The sequence below is a fragment of the Macaca mulatta genome, chromosome X, assembly GCF_049350105.2.
Source record: "Macaca mulatta isolate MMU2019108-1 chromosome X, T2T-MMU8v2.0, whole genome shotgun sequence".
Taxonomy (NCBI): domain Eukaryota; kingdom Metazoa; phylum Chordata; class Mammalia; order Primates; family Cercopithecidae; genus Macaca; species Macaca mulatta.
In genome coordinates this window covers 70731298-70749476 of record NC_133426.1, presented here as the reverse complement: position 1 = coordinate 70749476, position 18179 = coordinate 70731298, and the positions used below count along the sequence as shown (strand labels likewise).

At 41.0% G+C, this 18179-nt stretch overlaps 1 protein-coding gene and 1 pseudogene across 2 annotated transcripts in view; one reads left to right on the top strand and one right to left on the bottom strand.

Annotated features, from left to right (window-relative positions):
- MTMR8 (myotubularin related protein 8) overlaps window positions 1–18179 on the top strand; it is a 111589-nt gene that overhangs the window by 4493 nt on the left and 88917 nt on the right. The gene's annotated exons all lie outside the window — the stretch shown is intronic.
- On the bottom strand, window positions 13030–14031 carry LOC708140 (small ribosomal subunit protein uS2 pseudogene; annotated as a pseudogene). The gene has a single exon (XR_013413231.1). The product of XR_013413231.1 is annotated as a small ribosomal subunit protein uS2 pseudogene (transcript).

The following is an 18179-nucleotide window of genomic DNA, read 5'->3' as shown; positions in this document are numbered from 1 at the left end:
GGTGACATAGTGAAACCCCCATCTGTACAAAAAATTAAAGAAAAAATTAGCTGAGTGTGGTGGCTTGCACCTGTGGTCTCAGCTACTCAAGAGGCTGAGGTGGGGGATGGCTTAAATCTGGGAGGTTGAGGCTGCAATGAGCTCTGATAGTGCCTCTTCACTCCAGCCTAGGCAACAGAGTGACACCCTGTTTCACAAAAAAGGGTGAATTTTATGGTATGTAAATTATAGTTCAATAAAGTTGCTAATACATAAGTTAATTAATAAATAAGGATTGTGTTGTGATGGTCCAAGCCTCTCATTTCACAGATGTGAAAACTGAGTCCCAGAGAGCTAGAGTTTTTTATCCAAGGTTAAACATCTAGCAAGTAGCAGAGGTAGCATTGTCTTTTAGTTGTTTGAATGCATAGCTTGTTCAGACTGTAATAAATTGTGGAGTTATCACAGAAACAACATCCAAAATAATTGGAGTGCCAGATGGGTACAGAATGTTATCTTGGGTAGTAATAATAAAAAATAATAATACTTTGTAGTATGTTAATAACACTTTGTAGCACTTTGTAGTACTACACAGGAGATTACAATTTGTATGAAGCTTTCTTAAAAGTAGATACTTTTTGCCTTTACTTCCAGGAAACTAAGACCAAATATTCAGTCATGTTAACTACCTTAGCCCTTGTACTTAGCATAATTGCTTCCTCCCCCTCTTCATGGCTTTGGTTTTCTATTCTAATAACCTAATTGTAGATATGTCTTTTATTATAAACAACCTGAAATGCATTTAGACAAGAGGCAGCGTCAAAATAAAGAAAGATAAAACTGGGTAAAGAAGTGTTTTTCGGGAGGCTGAGGCAGGAGAATGGCGTGAACCCAGGAGGCGGAGCTTGCAGTGAGCCGAGATCCCGCCACTGCACTCCAGCCTGGGTGACAGAGCAAGACTCCGTCTCAAAAAAAAAAAAAAAAAAAAAAAAAAAGAAGTGTTTTTCATTATGAAAGAAATGAGATTTCTAGAGGTGAGAATTGTGCTCCCCTTCCAATTCCCAAAATTGCAAATCCAGTTGGCTTCACTGTGATCCTTCCAGTCTAGGAAATAGTGTGATATAATGGAAAAAGCATGGACAAAGCTGGATTTGAATTCAAGCTATATTATTTATTAGCTCTGAGTTCTTGGGCAAATCACTTAAACACCCTGAGTCTGTTGGGACTATGATGAAGATTAAGATAAGGTATGATGAGGGCCTGGCACATTATAAGTGCTCTATAACTGTGTTTTTTCCTCCCTCCATCAGAGCCAAACAATAGTAGAGGCTTTAGTATACATTAGTTGTGGGAGGTCTCAAAGATCAGCCTGTCTCAGGGAGATTTGCCTGAGCATCCAGAAAGACTCTTGGTACTACATTGCAAGGAAAGAGACTACCTAGGAAGCCCTGGTGGCAGTGGTCTGGAATTTTAGACACTGTTTTGTAGGCATTGGAATAATTTTCCTCGCCACCAAAACCCACTTCTTCAACCTCACTTTGTACTTGGGAAACCCCAACTAAGCAGTTACTCCTAGAAACCACTGGGATTTGTTTTAGGGTTGTGTCTTTTTAGATATCATTTTCTGTTTTTTGTGGTAAAATACTTAAGTGGTTTAGAGAGATTTTTTGCTAAATTCTAAAGACATTTTCATCATTCGAGACACCAATACTAGACAGAGAGTTAGGAGACCTGAATTCTGGCCCCAGTTCTGATACTGACATGCTATGTGACCTTAGACTGCCTTTTTACCTCTCTAGGCTTCACTTTCTTCATCAGTAAAATAATATTTAACCTTTATAGAGCAATTGCTATGTGCCAGGTACTATTCTAAGTGCTTTACACTTAGAATTAATAAATATTACATACTTATATACTAATTTAACCCTTGCAACAATACTGTTATCCTCATTTTAAATATAAAGAAAGCATCCAGAAAGCTTAAGCAACTTGCCCAGAGCTGGAAATGTGAAGCCAAACAGTCTGTGACCCAAGTTTGTGCTCTTTACCCATGTACTATAGTGCTTCAATAAAATGAGCTGAGTGGGTATACTAGCATTTCCTAAACTATGTTCCTGATGAACACTAGTCCCACAAGATAATTTGTTTTAAAAAATGATTCTAAGGTAAAATATATTAACACAACAATTAACACAACAAACACTGTGGAGATTCATAGTGAATGTTCACCTATTACAGACTCTGAGAAGCCCTGCAATAAACCTGTTTGTGTTTGTTTCACCCAGTGTTCCCCTATGCTGACCACAGAACTGTGTGTGTACATGTGTGTACATGCCTGTTAACATCCTGTGGAACTAGGATTCATAGAAAATGCCTTAAGAATGCTGGTATCAATCGGAAGGTTCATTCTAACTCTTGAGTGCTTTCAGCATTTAAAAATGATAGATGTGGGGACCACAAGATGCAGGATTCCTTTCCAAGTCTGAAATTTGCTTTAGTTGGAGGGACACGGAGAAGTAGGGTGTGGACAGGCATAAGTTCAAAGCTATTCTGGATTATATTTTTAACACTTACCTTCAATGACCTTGTACGTCTTGACACAAAAGTATTCCACCATTCCCCTTCCTTCCTCCTGTTACATATTTTCTCACTTACTACTTTAAAGAAGAGACCTAAATTAGAGAGGCTTGTCATGAAAGCCTATCCTTTTTAATACGTACAGGACACAGCGGTTGTTTTCATGATGAATGCTCTCTGCTGTTGGAGGCAGTGACACAAGGGGCAGGACTTACTTGGGACATGGGTGTGACTGATGAATATGATTACACTGGTTGGTATTCTAGAGCCAGGTGTCACTTCTTTTATTTATTGTTGCAGTGCATCTAAGTTGTTACCAATACTTGTAGCAAATCAGGACAGTAGATGGATTCAGACCTCTGAAGTACACCTGATTTCCTCTCTTCCTCCCTTCCTAGAAAGGAAATGAGAAAAACAAACAAACATGGATTATGGTTCACAGCTTCTCCAAGAGCAAAGATCTTATAAATGTCAGAGTGCTCTATCTACAGCTCAGGAGTGGAGAAATAACAAAACAGTTGGGTGGCCTACCTGGGAATTAAAATCTGTACCATACTTAGTGGTGGTCAGCCTCTTTTCTCCCCTTTTCTTTCTTTTTTCATCTTTCTCTGTCTCCTCTTTACTCTCCCTCTCTTCTCGTTTTTCTTCTCTCTCCTCCCTCCTTTCCTCTCTCCTCCCTTCTCTTTTTACCTTCTCTCTTGCATCCCCTTCTCTCCCATTCCTTTTTGTCTTTTCTTTCTCTCTTCCCCTCACCCCCAACCCCACACACATATTGTGTGAGACCTCAGTTTCTGCCAGGTAAAAGCACTACAGGTAGAGGAACCCTCTTATAACATTGTGTCAGAAACAGATGGGGCTCTGCTGCCCTTGAGTAGAAAGAGGGAGGGTCTGAGTAACTTCAAGTCTCCTAGAAGGTCCTACCTACTAATAGGCACAGGATTCCTGCCTTGGGGAGACACTATATAGGAAGTCTAGCCTGGATTTCAATAATTTTCCCCTCCCTTCAGACTTCCTCAAAGACTGCTCTCCAAGCGTCGCACAGCACTCTTTGTACTTGCATAATGTAGCCTTTTGGTAGGTAGTGCCCTGGGCCTTAGCGGGAATTTCTTCTGAGTGGCCAGTTTTTCCTCTTGTTGAGCGTCTCCTACCATTCAGGACTGCATAAGGATCTCTGGGACAGTCAGGGGAAAGCTAAAGATGCTTTGTTTTTTTTCAATTCCTACTACTCATCCCTTAACCATTTTTTCCCCTGAAGTGTGACTTCTTTTCCTGAGTGTTATTGAGTGAGCCCCTGTGCAATTGACACTGATTTGTTTTTCTTTCAATCTAATCACACTACACTTTGTCTAGCAAGGGCAAGCCTAGTTTCTTTCTTTCCTTTTCTGAGACAGTGCCTTGCTCTGTCACCTGAGCTGCAGTGCAGTGGCATGAACTTGGCTCACTGCAGCCTCAACTTCCCAGGCTTAAGCGATCCTTCCCACCACAGCCTTCTGAGTGGCTGGGACTACAGGAGCGTGTCCCCACACGTGGCTAATTTTTAAACTTTTTTTTTTTTTTTTTGCAGATATGAGGTCTCACTATGTTGCCCAGGCTGGTCTTGAACTCCTGGGCCCAAGCAATCCTGCTTGGGCCTCCCAGAGTTCTGGGATTACAGGTGAAAGCCATTGTACCTGGCCCCTTTTGACTTAGTTGGCTGAACTGATGACATGCTTTCACCAAACTATTTCTGTCATGTTTACATATCCTTCTGCATTGAGATTAGCACAGTACCTCCTTGCAGCTTCCCCATTACGTAAGGAAATGGTATGTACTCATGGTTCTCTTGCTGTAGTTCTTTGCAGCTTTTCCCATAAGTATTTTCCATGGGGGTAGGGGGAGCGTTCTGCCTATTCTGTGCCTGAAGGTCCCTGTGAGTTCTTTTTTCCCCTCTCATCCCCATGTGGGTTTTTGGTTTTCAAGTGCCCCCTGAATTCTGAGAGTTATTTTGCATTTATCTTACACTGGTCCCTCTGGCTTTTCACTTAACTTTTTAATCCTTCTCTGGCCTTGTCCCACCTTGCTCCCTCCTTTCTATAGCTGGCCCCTTGTAGCTGACTTCACTTGCCTCTTCTTCTTCAGCCACCCTTTAGCCACCTTCTATATTGTGAAAAGACAAAATTACAACAAAATTTAGTTATAGATCTAATTCATGAATTGGGGAACCTCCATTTTACAAAGTAGAATGAATGTTCCCACTGGGCATTAGCAGAACAGTGTATTTTGTAAGGTGGGAACCAGAAAACAATAGAAGAAAAAAACTAATCAGTTAACATGAGGTTACTTCAGGTTACTTTTTTTTTTTTTTGTCAGGGTTAAAGCAGAGAAGACTTATTAAGCTGATTCAGGTAGATTGGAGTCTCCTGTTTTCAGGAAAAACTGGTCCGTTTGGGGATCTATATGTTTCCTTAAAATTTCAGTTTGATTATGAGACATTTAACTTGAGTGACTCTCTGTTGGTTTGGTCTGGCCTCTTGGGACCAAGTGCAGGAGCTCTGTCTAAAACAATGGCCTCTGATGTGATTAGGATCTTTGTCCCCACCACATCTCAAGTTGAATTGTAATCCCCAGTGTTGGAGACGGGGCCTAGTGAGAGGTAATTGGATCATGGGGATGGACTTCTCATGAATGGTTTAGCACCATCCTTCTGGTGCTGTTCTCATGATAGTGAGTGAATTATGAGATCTGGTTGTTTAAAAGTATGTGGCACCTCACGGCCTACCCTTGCTCTTGCTCTGCCATGTGAGATGCCTGCTCTCCCTTCACCTTCCACCACGGTTATAAGCTTCCTTTGCTGGATAAATTTGCATAACTAAAAAGGAGGCAAGTACTGATAGCCAAGACAATGGGAAAAAGACCTCAGAGGCATTTCAGAGACCTTAATGGCAGCCCCTCCCATCACAGGCCCAGAGACTTAGGAGGAAGAATAGTTTTGTGGGTCAAGCCAAAGGCCCTGCAGCCCTGGGCATCCTTAAGACATTGGTTCTCAAATCCAGGCTACTCTGGCTCCAGCCTCGGCACAAAGGGGCCCAGGTGTAGCTCGGATTCTAGCACCAGAGGGTTCAAACCGTAAGCCTTGGTGGCTTTCACATGGTATTAGGCCTGCAGGGACACAGATTGCAAAAGAGGAAGCTTGGGGGCCTCTGCCTATATTTCAGAGGTTGTATGAAAATGCCTGGGTACCCAGGCAGAAGCCTGCTACAGGGGCGGAACCCTCACAGAGAACCTCTACGAGGGCAGTATGGAGGAGAAATGTAGGGTTGGAGCCCACACACAGAGTCTCCACCAGGGCCCTACCTGGTGGAGCAGTGAGAAGGAGGCCACCACCTTCTAGACCACAGAATAGTAGATCCACTGGTAGCTTGTACCCTGCACCTGAAAAACCTGGAGGCATTCACCTACAACCTGTGAGAGCAGCTGCAGGGTCTGAACAATGCAAAATCACAGGGGCAGAGATGCCGAAGGCCTTCAGAGTCCGCCCCTTACAGCAATGTACCCTGGATGTGGGACATGGAGTCAAAGGATGTTACTTACTTTGGAATTTTAAGTTTTAATGACTGCCCTGCTGGGTTTCGTACTTGCATGAAACCTATAGCTCCTTTCTTTTGGCAGCTTTCTCCCTTTTGGAATGGAAATGTTTACCCAATGCTTATAACCCCATTGTATCTTGGAAGTAACTAACTTGTTTTTGATTTTACAGGCTAGAAAGTAGAAGGAACTTACCTTGTTTCAGATGAGACTTTGGACTTTTGAGTTAATGCTGGAATGAGTTAAGACTTTCTGGGGACGATTGGGAAGACATGGTTGTATTTTCCAATGTGAGTAGGACATTAGATTTGGGGGACCGGGGCAGGCTCATATAGTTTGGATCTGTCCCCACCAAACCTCATGTTTAATTATAATCTTCGGTGTTGGAGGTGGGGAGTGGTAGGAGGTGATTGGATGATGGGAGTGCATCTCTCATGAGTGGTTTAGTACCATCCTTCTGGTGCTGTTCTCATAATAGTGAGTGAGTTCTCATGAAATCTGGTCATTTGGAAGTGTATGGCTCCTTCCCCCCATTTTGCTCCTTCTCTCGCCGTGTGAATGCCTGCTCCCTCTTCACCTTCCACCATGATTGTGAGTTTCCTGAGGCCTCCCCAGAAGCTGAGTACATGCCAACATCATGCTTACTGTACAGCCTGCAGAACCATGAGCCAAATTATATATAATAAATTATGTATGTATAATAATATACATAATTTCTGATTTTGATTTTAAATATATCATATATATAATTTTTGGTTTTGGAATTATATATATATAATTATAAGTTATATAATATATATAATACTGCCTCCAGTAATTTTGTTAAAATATATGTATATCTATCTATATATCTAATTGTATTTATATGCCTCCAGGAAGGATGGATCTATGCTGGAAAATGAATGCCTTCCTAGCTTGTACATGAAAATAAGACTTCTTGGGATTGGAAAACAGTTTTAAGAATGACTTTGAAGGATAGAATCCTAGGGGCAGATGATCAAAAGAGATCTTTTTTCTTTGAAGCGTATGGATTAAAATGAAATATAACATGTAAAGCTCAATACTTGGTGTATAGTAACTTCTCTCTTTTGTTATTATAGTTGTTGTTGTTGTTTCTGTATTTAAGGGTGAACCTTGGAACCTAGCCCTGGAAAATAAGAGGATTAATGGGATGAATGTGGTTCTCATCCTTGACTGCATACTAGAATAACCTGGGGAACTTTTTCAGACTCTTGAGATCATTTATGTTAGAATATCTAGGGGTGAGACCCAAGAATCAGTATTTCTTGAAGTTCTCCAGTTCCAATATTCAGCTAAGCAGGAGAGCCATTGCACTAAATTTGTTGTTGCTTTTAAAAATAATTCCGGATCAATGGATTTTTCCATGTCCTTAATTTTTCTCAAATAAAAATTGTATTTAGATGAAGTTTGGATTAATTCAGTGGTTCTCAACAATGGCTACACAATAGATGGAGCTTAAAAAATTTAAATGCCTCACTTCAGACCAATTAAGTTAACCTTTGAGGGTAGAGCCTGAATATGTTTTTTTAAATCTCCCCTGGCATATAGCCCAGGTAGTACCACTGGTTTAACTGAAAGAAGGTTTGTGTTGTAAGGCTAAGTCACTGCAGAGTTTAATTGCTACAGCCATAACATAATTATTTAGTGGAACTCTGAAATGTGTGAGCATTTCTGGGTAACACTGTTCTGGAATAATTATCTCTTGTGGTTTACAAAGTGAAGTCAGACACATATTCATTTGGTGTTTGCAATAACCTCAGTGGCAGGCATGATTGGGAAATTGGCATAGTGCAGTGAAGTCAGTTCCCTGGTTTAACTGAAAGGAGGTTTGTGTTTGTGAGGCTAAGCCACGGATGTTATCTGTAGGTTTTGTGTAGATGTTATTTATCAAGTTGAGGAAATGCACCTCTGTTCCTAGTTTGTTGAGAGGTTTTTATCATTAATGGGGATTGGATTTTGTCAAATGCTTTTCTGCATCTAGTGGTATGACTCTGTGATTTTTTTCCTTTTTAGCTTGTTGATGTAATGGATTACATTAATTGATTTTTAAATGTTGAACCAACATTACATATCTGGAATAAATCCCACTTGGTTGTGGTGTATCATTATTATTTATTTATTTATTTATTTATTTTGAGATGGAATCTCGCTGTGTCACCCAGGCTGGAGTGCGGTGGTGCGATCTCGGTTCACTGCAAGCTCCGCCTCCCGGGTTCACGCCATTCTCCTGCCTTAGCCTCCCCAGCAGCTGGGACTACAGGCGCCCACCACCATGCCCGGCTAATTTTTTGTATTTTTGGTAGAGACGGGGTTTCACTGTGTTAGCCAGGATGGTCTCGATCTCCTGACCTCGTGATCCATCTGCCTCGGCCTCCCAAAGTGCTGGGATTACAGGCGTGAGCCACCACGCCCGGCCTCATTATTTTTATACATTGTTGGATTCAATTTACTAATTGTTACGGGATGGATTGTGTCCCCCAAAAAGTTCATATGTTGAAGTCCTAACCTCCCATACCTCAGAATATGACTTTTTTTGAGATGGGGACTTTACAGAGGTAATCAAGTTAAAATGATGTCATTAGGGTGAGCCCTAACCCAATGTGACTGGGTTATAAGGAGAAATTTGGACACAGGCATGCATATTGGGAAGCTGATGTGAAAAGACAGAGGGAGAAGATGTCTATCTATAAGCCAAGGGGAAAGGACTGGATTAGATCCTTCCCTTACATCTTTCAGAAGAAATCGGTTCTGCTGACACCTTGATTCTGGTTGTCTGGACTTCAGAACTGTGAGGTAATAAATTTTTCTTGTTTAAGCTGCCCAGTTTCTGGTACTTTGTTATGGCAGCCCTACCTAACTAATACACCATTATATTGTTGAGGATATTTGCATCTATATTCATGAAAAATATTAGTCTGTACTTTTCCTTTCTAGTAATGTATTTTCTGGTTTTGGAATTAGGGTAATGCTGGCCTTATAGAATGAGTTAGGAAGTATTCTCTCTGCTTCTATTTTGAAGAGATGGTAGATAATTGCTATAATTGTGTTCTTAATTGTTTGGTGAAATTCACCAGTGAAACCATCTGGACCTAAACCTTTCTGTTTTAGAAGATTACTAATTTTGGATTTTGTTTCTCTAATAGATATGGACCACTCAGATGATCTGTTTCTCCTTGTATGAGTTTTGGTAGACTGTGTCTTTTGATGTATTGGTCCATTTCACCTAGATTATCAAATTTGCAGACATATAGTTATTTATAATATTGTTTCATTATCCTTTTAATGTACATGGGATCAGTAGTGATGACCCCTCTTTCATTTCTGATGTTATTTGTGTCTTCACTCTCTTTCTCAGGTAGCCTGGCTAGCATCTTACCAATTTCTTGATCTTTTCAAAGAGCCAGCTTTGGGTTTTGTTGATTTTCTCTATTGATTTCCTGTTATCAATTTCATTGATTTCTACTCTATAATATTTCAGAAGTTTACTTTGTATTAAATTTGCTCTTATATTTTTTAGTTTTCTAAAGTAGAAGCTTAGATTATTGACTTTAGATTTTTCTTTGTTCTAATATATGCATTCAGTGCTATAGATGTTCTTCTAAGCACTGCTTTTGCTATATCCTTCAAATTTTTTTAAGGTGTGTTTTCTTTTACTTTGAAATGTTTTAAAAACATTTTTCTTGCAACTTGTTTGATCCATGTGTTATTTAGAACTGCGTTGTTACATTCACGTGTCAGGCTGGGCACAGTGGCTCATGCCTGAGACCCTAGCATTTTGGGAGGCCAAAGCAGGGGGATCGTTTGAGGCCAGAAGTTTGAGACCAGCCTGGGAAACATAGTAAGAACTCTTCTCTACAAAAAGTTAAAAAATTACCTTGGCATGGTGATCCATGCCTGTAATCCCAGCTACTTGGGAGGTTGAGATTGGAGGATCACTTGAGTCCAGTAGGTTGAGGCTGCAGTGAGCCATGATCGTATTAAAAAATATGTTCTTAGAGAACTGACCCCTCTATTTTTATATAATTCTTGTTGTTTTAGTCTGTTCAGGCTGCTATAACAAAAATACTATAGATTTAGTGTGTTAGTTGTTTCTCACATTGCTGTAAGGAACTACTTGAGACTGGGTAATTTATGAAGAAAAGAAGTTTAATTGACTCACAGATCCACAGACTGTACAAGAAGCATGGCTGGGAAGGACTCAGGAAATTTACAATCATGGCAGAAGATGAAGGGGAAGCAAGCACATCTTCACATGGCGGAATAGGAGAGAGAGAGAGCAAAAGGGGAAGTGCTACACACTTTTAAACAATGAGATCTCGTGAGAACTCACTGTCATGAGAACAGCAAGGGGGAAGTCTGTCCCCATGATCCAATTACTCTCACCAGGCCCTTCTTCCAACATTGGGGATTACAATTCGACATGATATTTGGGTGGGGACCCAGAGCCAAACCATATCATTCCACCCTGGCCCGTCCCAAATCTTATGTCCTTCTCACATTTCAAAACACAATCATGCCTTTTTAACAGTTCCCCAGAGTCTTACTTCATTCTAGCATTAATTCAAAAGTTCAGGTCCAGAGTATCATCTGAGATAAGACATATCTCGTGTACTTATGAGCCTGTAAAATAAAAAAAGCAAGTTAGTTGCTTCCAAGATACAATGGAGGTACAGGCTTTGGGTAAATACTCCCATTCCAAAGGAGATATACTCACCAAAACTAAGAGGCTACAGTCTCCATGCAAGTTTGAAACCCAGCAGGGTAGTCATTAAATATTAAAGCTCCAATATAATCTCCTTTGACTCTATTTCTCACATCCAGGCCACAGTGATGCAAGGGGTGGATTCAGAAGACCTTGGGCATCTTTGCATTGTGGCTCTGCAGGGTACAGCCCCCTTGGCTGCTTTCACAGACTGGTGTAGAGTGCTTGCAGCTTTTGCAGGTGCACAGTGCAAGCTGTGGGTGGATCTACCATTCTAGGGTCTGGAGGATGGTGGCCTTCTTCTCACAGCTCCGCTAGGCAGTCCCCCAGTGGAGACTCTTTGTGAGGACTCCAATCCCACATTTCCCCTCCACACTACCCTAGTAGAGGTTCTTCATGAAGGCTCTGGCTCCACAGCAGACTTTTGCCTGGACATCCAGGCATCTCCATACATCCTCTGAAATCTAGGTGGAGGCTGCTAGGCCTTATCTCTTGCCCTCTGAGCACCTGCAGGCTTAACACCATGTGGAAGCTGCCAAGGCTTGCAGTCTCTGGAGCAGCATCCTGAGACATATCTGGGGTCCTTTTAGCCATGGATAGAGCTGGAGTGGCTGGGACACAGTAGTGTCCCCAGGTTGCACAGGGCAGCAGGGCCCTGGGCCCAGACCATAAAACCTTGATTCACTCCTGGGCCTCTGGACCTGTGATGGGAGGGGCTGCTGTGAAGGTCTCTGAAATGCCTTTGAGGTATTTTCTCCATTGTTTTGGCTATTAACATCTGGCTATTCTTCACTTATGCAAATTGCTGCATCCAGTTTGAATTCCTCCCCTGAAAATGGGTTTTCTTTTCTACCACATGACCAGGCTGCAAGTTTTCTAAGCTTTTATGCTGTGCTTCCCTTTTAAATATAAGTTAGAGTTTCAGATTATCTTTTTGCTCACATATATGAGAATATGCTATTAGAGGCAGCCAGAGCACATCTTCAACACTTTGCTGCTTAGAAATTTCTTCCTCCAGATACCCTCAATCATCACTCTCAAGTTCAGAGTTCCACAGATTCCTGGAGCAGGGGCACAATGCCGCTAGTCTCTTTGCTAAAGCATAGTAAGAGTGACTTTTACTCCAGTTCCCAATATGTTCTTCATCTCCATCTGAGACCACCTCAGCCTGGACTTTATTGTCCATATCACTATCAACATTTTGGTCACCATTCAACAACTCTAGAAAGTTCCAAACTTTTATCTTCCTGTCTTCTTGTGAGCCCTCCAAACTTTTCCACCCAAAGCCTATTACCCAGTTTCAAAGCTGCTTCCACATTTTCAGTTATCTTTTTAGCAATGTTCCTCTTTTGTGGTACCAATTTTCTGTATTAGTCTGTTCTTGCATTGCTATAAGGAACTACCTGAGACTGGGTAATTTATGAAGAAAAGAGGTTTAATTGACTCACAGCTCTACAGGCTGTATGTACAGGAAGCATGGCTGGAGAAGCCTCAGGAAACTTACAATCATGGTGGAAGCAAAGGGGAAGTAGGCACATGTTCACATGGTGGAACAGGAAAGAGTGAAGGGGAAGTGCTACACACTTTTAAACAACCAGATTGTGTGAGAACTCACTATCATGAGAACAGCAAGGGGGAAGTCCACCCTTACGATCCAGTCACCTCCCACCAGGCTGTCCTCCAACACCGAGAATTACAATTCAACATGAGATTTGGGTGGGGACACAGAGTCAAACCATATCACTCAGTGAAACAATAGAATTTATTGCTCACAGTTCTGGAGGATGTGAAGTCCAAGATAAGATGCATGCAGATTTGGTATCTGGTGAGGTCCTACTTCCTGGCTCATAGACAGTGGTCTTTTTGCTGCCTCCTCACATGGCAGAAGGGGCAAACAGGCTCCTTTAAGCCTCTTTCATAAGAGTACTAATCCCAGTTGTGAGCAGAGAACTCTCATGAGCTCATCACCACCTAAATACTCCACCTGTTAATACTATTGCATTGGCAGGAGTTAGATTTCAACATATGAATTTTTGAGGGACACCAGCATTTGGACTATTCCACCTCTCTTCATTCCTGATAACTTTCCTTGCTCTGAAGTCTTTTATGTCTTGTATTAATATATGTACTTCAACTTCTTCTTTTTTTTTTTTTTTTAGAAACTGATGTTTATTTTCCATCAGCCATTTTTCCATGTTGCTTAAGAGCCTGTGCAAGAACAGCTTAAGACCATTCAGTGGTTGCTCCTACCCATTCAGTGGCCTGAGCAGTGGGAGCTGCAGACCAGTCTTCCGTGGCAGGCTGAGCACTCCAGTCTTCAGTAGGGAACTGCTGAATAGGCACAGAGGGCACCTGCACACCTTCAGACCAGTCTGCAACCTCAGGCTGAGTAGCAGTGAACTCAGGAGCTGGAGCAGTCCATTCTCCCTGAAATACCTCCTTGGTCACTGCCTTTTCAGCAGCAGCCTGCTCTTCTTTTTCAATCTCTTCAGGATCTCTGTAGAAGTAGAGATCAGGCATGACCTCCCACGGGTGTTCACGGGAAATGGTGCCACGCACGTGCAGAACTTCCTGAGCCAGCATCCACCACATCAAACCCACTGAGTGAGCTCCCTTGTTATTGCATGGGATGGCAGTGTCCACATAGCGCAGAGGAGAATCTCTCTTACACAGAGCAATGGTAGGTAGGTTAACATAAGATGCCTCCGTGAGAGGCTGGTGGTCAGCCCTGGGGTCAGTAACCACAAGAAGCCGTGGCTCCCAGAAGGCTGCCTGAATCTGGTTAGTGAAGGTTCCAGGAGTGAAGTGGCCAGCAATTGGAGTGGCTCCAGTGGCAGCAGCAAATTTCAGCACAGCCCTCTGGCCAGTATTCCTGGAGGATATAACACTGACATCAGCAGGGTTTTCAATGGCAATAATGGCACGAGCCACCAGCAGAAGCTTCTCCCAGGTCCTCTTCAGATTTATTATGTAGAGGCCATCACTTTTGCTTTTATAGATGTACTGTTCCATCTGGAAGTCAAGATTGGTGCCACCTAAGTGGGTTCCTGCTGCAAGGAACTTAAGGACATCCTCCTCCTTCATTTGCAGGACATCAAGGGGTCCGGACATTGTGAAAGTTTCCTTTTAAGTTATGACGGGAATCCAGAACAACGCCGTATGGACCCCTCTGTAGGTAGCGCGGAAAGGCTCAACTTCTTTTGATTAGTGTAAGCATGGTATATCTTTCTCCATTCCTTTACTTTTTTTTTTTTTTTTTCTTTCTATTGAGACAGTCTCTCTCTGTCACCCAGGGTGGAGTGCATTAGTGTGCTCTCAGCTCACTGTAGTCTCTGCCTCCCATGCTCAGGCAATCCTCCCACCTCCTCAGTCTCCTGATTAGCTGGGACTACAGGCACCCACCACCATGCCTGGCTAATTTTTGTAGAGATGGGTTTTGCCGTGTTTCCCAGGCTGGTCTCAAACTCCTGGGCTCAAATGATCCTCCTGCCTTGGCCTCTCAAAGTGCTGGGATTACAAGTGTGAGCCACCACAGCTGGCCATTCCTTTACTTTTTTTTTTTTTTTTTGGATTAAAACAATAGAAATTTGTTCCTTCACCGTTCAGGAGCCCAGGAGTCTGAAATTCACGTGTTGGCAGGGTTGCCCTCTCTCTGGAGGCTTTAAGGGAGAATCCTTCCTTATTGCCTCCTCCAGTTTCTGGTAGCTGTCAGAATTCCTGGTGGCTGTATCCATCGCTCCAATCTCTGCCTCCATTTCACATGGCCTTCTCTGTGTGCCGTCTCCTCTCTGTCTGTTATAAGGACACTTATCATTGGATTTACAGCCCGCCTTGGCAGTCCTGGATGATTTCATCTTAGATCCTTAACTTACTTACATCTGCAAAGACCCCTTTTCCAAATAGGGTCACATTCACAGGGTCCAGGTATTAGAAAAAAGACCTGTCTTTCAGGAGGCTGCCGTTCAACCCACTATAGGTGTTCAGCAACCTTTTCCACTTCTCTTTAACTACTTTCATTCCACGCTTGGCTGAGTATAATCCTTATTCTGTTTCCTAAATACTGATAGTACTTCCTTGACTGATTTGTGAGCACTAACTCTGTTGGTCCTTTAGGGTAAAGAGCGTGCTTAGGCATCTTTAATTCTATAACATTTGACACAGTACCTGGCATATAGTAGATTCTCAGTGAATGTTTGTTAAATGGATGGTTGTAGGGAGGGATCATGCCTTGTTTATTTCATTTTCCCTTAAAATGCCTAACTCCATACTTTGAAAATAGTAGATACTCAAGAATCTTGAATTAAAGAAAGAATACTTTGAATATTCAGTTCTAGCTGTCTCCCAGGGGAATCTTTCTGAAACCTGGACCTCTGGTTGCCCTAGTACTCTGCTCATGCACCTGTTTTGACATTGACCACAGGGTGTCTTTTGTTATGTTATGTTGAGTTGGGTTCATGTTTGCATTTCTTCAACAAATTATAAACTCCCAAGAGTTTATAAGTTATAATTTACAATGTCTCATACATTCTACTTTTATTTTGCATAGGATGTTTTAGCACAGAATCTGGTACATAGTAGGCATTCAAAAAAGTATTATTGAATTAAATCTAGCTTTAGTTGTTTGTATTTTTGCTGGTGTCTGACTCTGTGGTAGAGTGAACATCAAGATATCTGGCTGAAAGAAAACTTCCTGAGTCCATTTGGCTTTTTTTCTTTGAGCCCAGTGCTGTACCATCTTACTACAAGATCAGTATTCTTCAGATTCAGTTACTTTGGCAGGAAGTTCCCATTATTACTACCTGGTCTTCTAATCTGTCCCTGCCCAAATATAATGTGGTGTGCTTAGATTCGGGTATCTTGGCATCTTCCCCTAGCCTCCATGCCTTGACTACATTTTTGTTACTTTTCTCTTTTAGAGGGTGGGCCATAGGGGTGGAAGACTTTTTTCAGTTCCCTTTCTCTCCCCAAGCACACACGGTTAATAAGTCTGTGGCAGTATAGTATAATGGCGTATTAGTTCATTCTCACACTGCTATAAAGAAATAACCGAAGACTGGGTAGTTTATAAAGAAAAGAGGTTTAATTGACTCATAGTTCTGCAAACTGTGCAAGTAGTATGGCTGAAGACGCCTCAGGAAATTTTCAATCGTGGCAGAAGGTGAAGGGGAAGCAGGCTTATTTTCACATGGCTGGAGCAGGAGAGAGAGAGAGAGAGGGATATACTACACACTTTTAAACAACCAGATCTCCTGAGAACTCACTATCATGAGAACAGCCAGGGGGAAATCTGCTCTCATGATCCAATCACCTCCCACCAGGCCCCTCCTTTAACATTGTGGATTACAATTCAACATAGGATTTGGGAAGGGACACAAATCCAAACCATATCAAATGGTTAAGAGTTTGGGTTCTTGCTTCTCACTGCCTGCCTTTACCTCACCACTTAACCACCCATGTGGTCTTCGATAAGTTAATTTACCTCTCTGAGACCCAGTTTCCACATATATGAAATGGGATTAACAATATCATCTATCTTAAATAGTTATTATGAGGATTAAATGAGATAACACATGTAGAGTATAGCACAGTGTTTATCATCTCTCTTTGTTCCCACTTTTGGCTTGGACATACTCCCTAGATTGGTGTTATTGGTGTCTGTGGATTGATTGGCCCAGCCCTGTTAGAGTTATTTGTCTGACAGTGAAGTACTCTTTTCCTTTAAGTGCATACGTATGCATTTTAATTTGTCATTGAAAAACATTACAGAAATTGCACTCTTGACCATTTATCCCAGAGAAATGAAAACCTGTTTTCATGCGGAAACTTGTGCACTAATGTTCATAGCAGCTTTATTCATAATAGCCCAAAACTGGAAACTACCCATATGTCCCTTCAGTGAGTAAATGGTTAGATAACTTGTGATATGTCCATACAGTTGCAATACTGCTAATCAATGAAAAGAGGTAAACTATTGATATATGCAAACACCTGGATGAATCTTAAGAGAATTATGCTGGGTGAATAAGGCCAGTCTCAAAAGGTTACATACTGAATGGTTCTGTCTGTATAATATTCTTTAAAAATTAATTGTAGAGATGAAGAACAGATTAGTGTTTGCCAAGGGTTCGATGGAGAAGGGATGGGTGTGACTTTAAAGAAATAGCAGAAGGGAGTTTTGTGGTATGTATGTATGTATGTATCATGACTGTGGTGATTGTTACACAAAGCTGTACATGTGATATAATTGCATATAGCCATACACACACAATTTATAACTGTACATAGTATACATGTATAACTACATATATAACTGGTATAATCTGAGTAAGATCTGTGGATTGTACCAATATCATTTTCCTGGTTTGGATGGCTTACTATAGTTATTGTAAGATGTTAAATTTTGGGAGACTGGGCAAAAGGTCCTTAGGACCTTCCCGTAAATTTTTTTTTTTTTTACAATTTCCTATGAATCTATAATTATTTCATAATAAAAAATAAGGTTTAAAAATCTTAACATTAAGGATTACACCAAATCCTGTCATTCTACATTTAGGCTACCGTTTTCATTCCATTATGTTCTCATTCAGTCTTTGTATGCATACCGACATTGTTTAACATATTTATAATAGTTTTACTTAACTTTTAAATTTATTATTATGTTAAGTATTTTTATAAAGTTCTTGAAAGATTTTTAACAGCACCAAATTTCAGATCTAATTAATTTTTTGGACACTTAATATGTGAAAGGCACCTATCTAGAAACCTTAGTATTATATATCTACTTAATAGTCAATTTTAATATAATGTTCTTAAATTTACCAAATCCTTTCCCCTATTATTGGACATATAGGTATTTCTAGTTTTCTCCTATTATTGGCAGAATCTCAGGGAATATTCTCATGTGTATAAATTTGATTTTCTGAGGATAAACTTCTAAGAGTAGGGATATTGGGTCAAAGGATACTGGTTCATACTTATATGTTCTTGACAGTTTTTCCATATTACTTTCTAAAAGTGATATAGCATTGCAATCAGCAATGTATAAGGATAGACTTCAGAGGATAAACTGCTAAGAATGGGGTATTGGGTCAAAGGATACTGGTTCATACTTACATGTTCTTGACAGTTTTTCCGTATTGCTTTCTAAAAGTGATATAGCATTGCAATCAGCAATGTATAAGCATAGCAGTTTTACCACAACCATGCAGTATTTGATGTTTTGCAAATTTAATACGTATAAAATAGTAGCTCCATGTCATTTAAATTTAGCATTTCTGTCATTACTAGTGAAATTTAACTCATCACATTTTTATGTTCTCATATGTGAATTATCTGT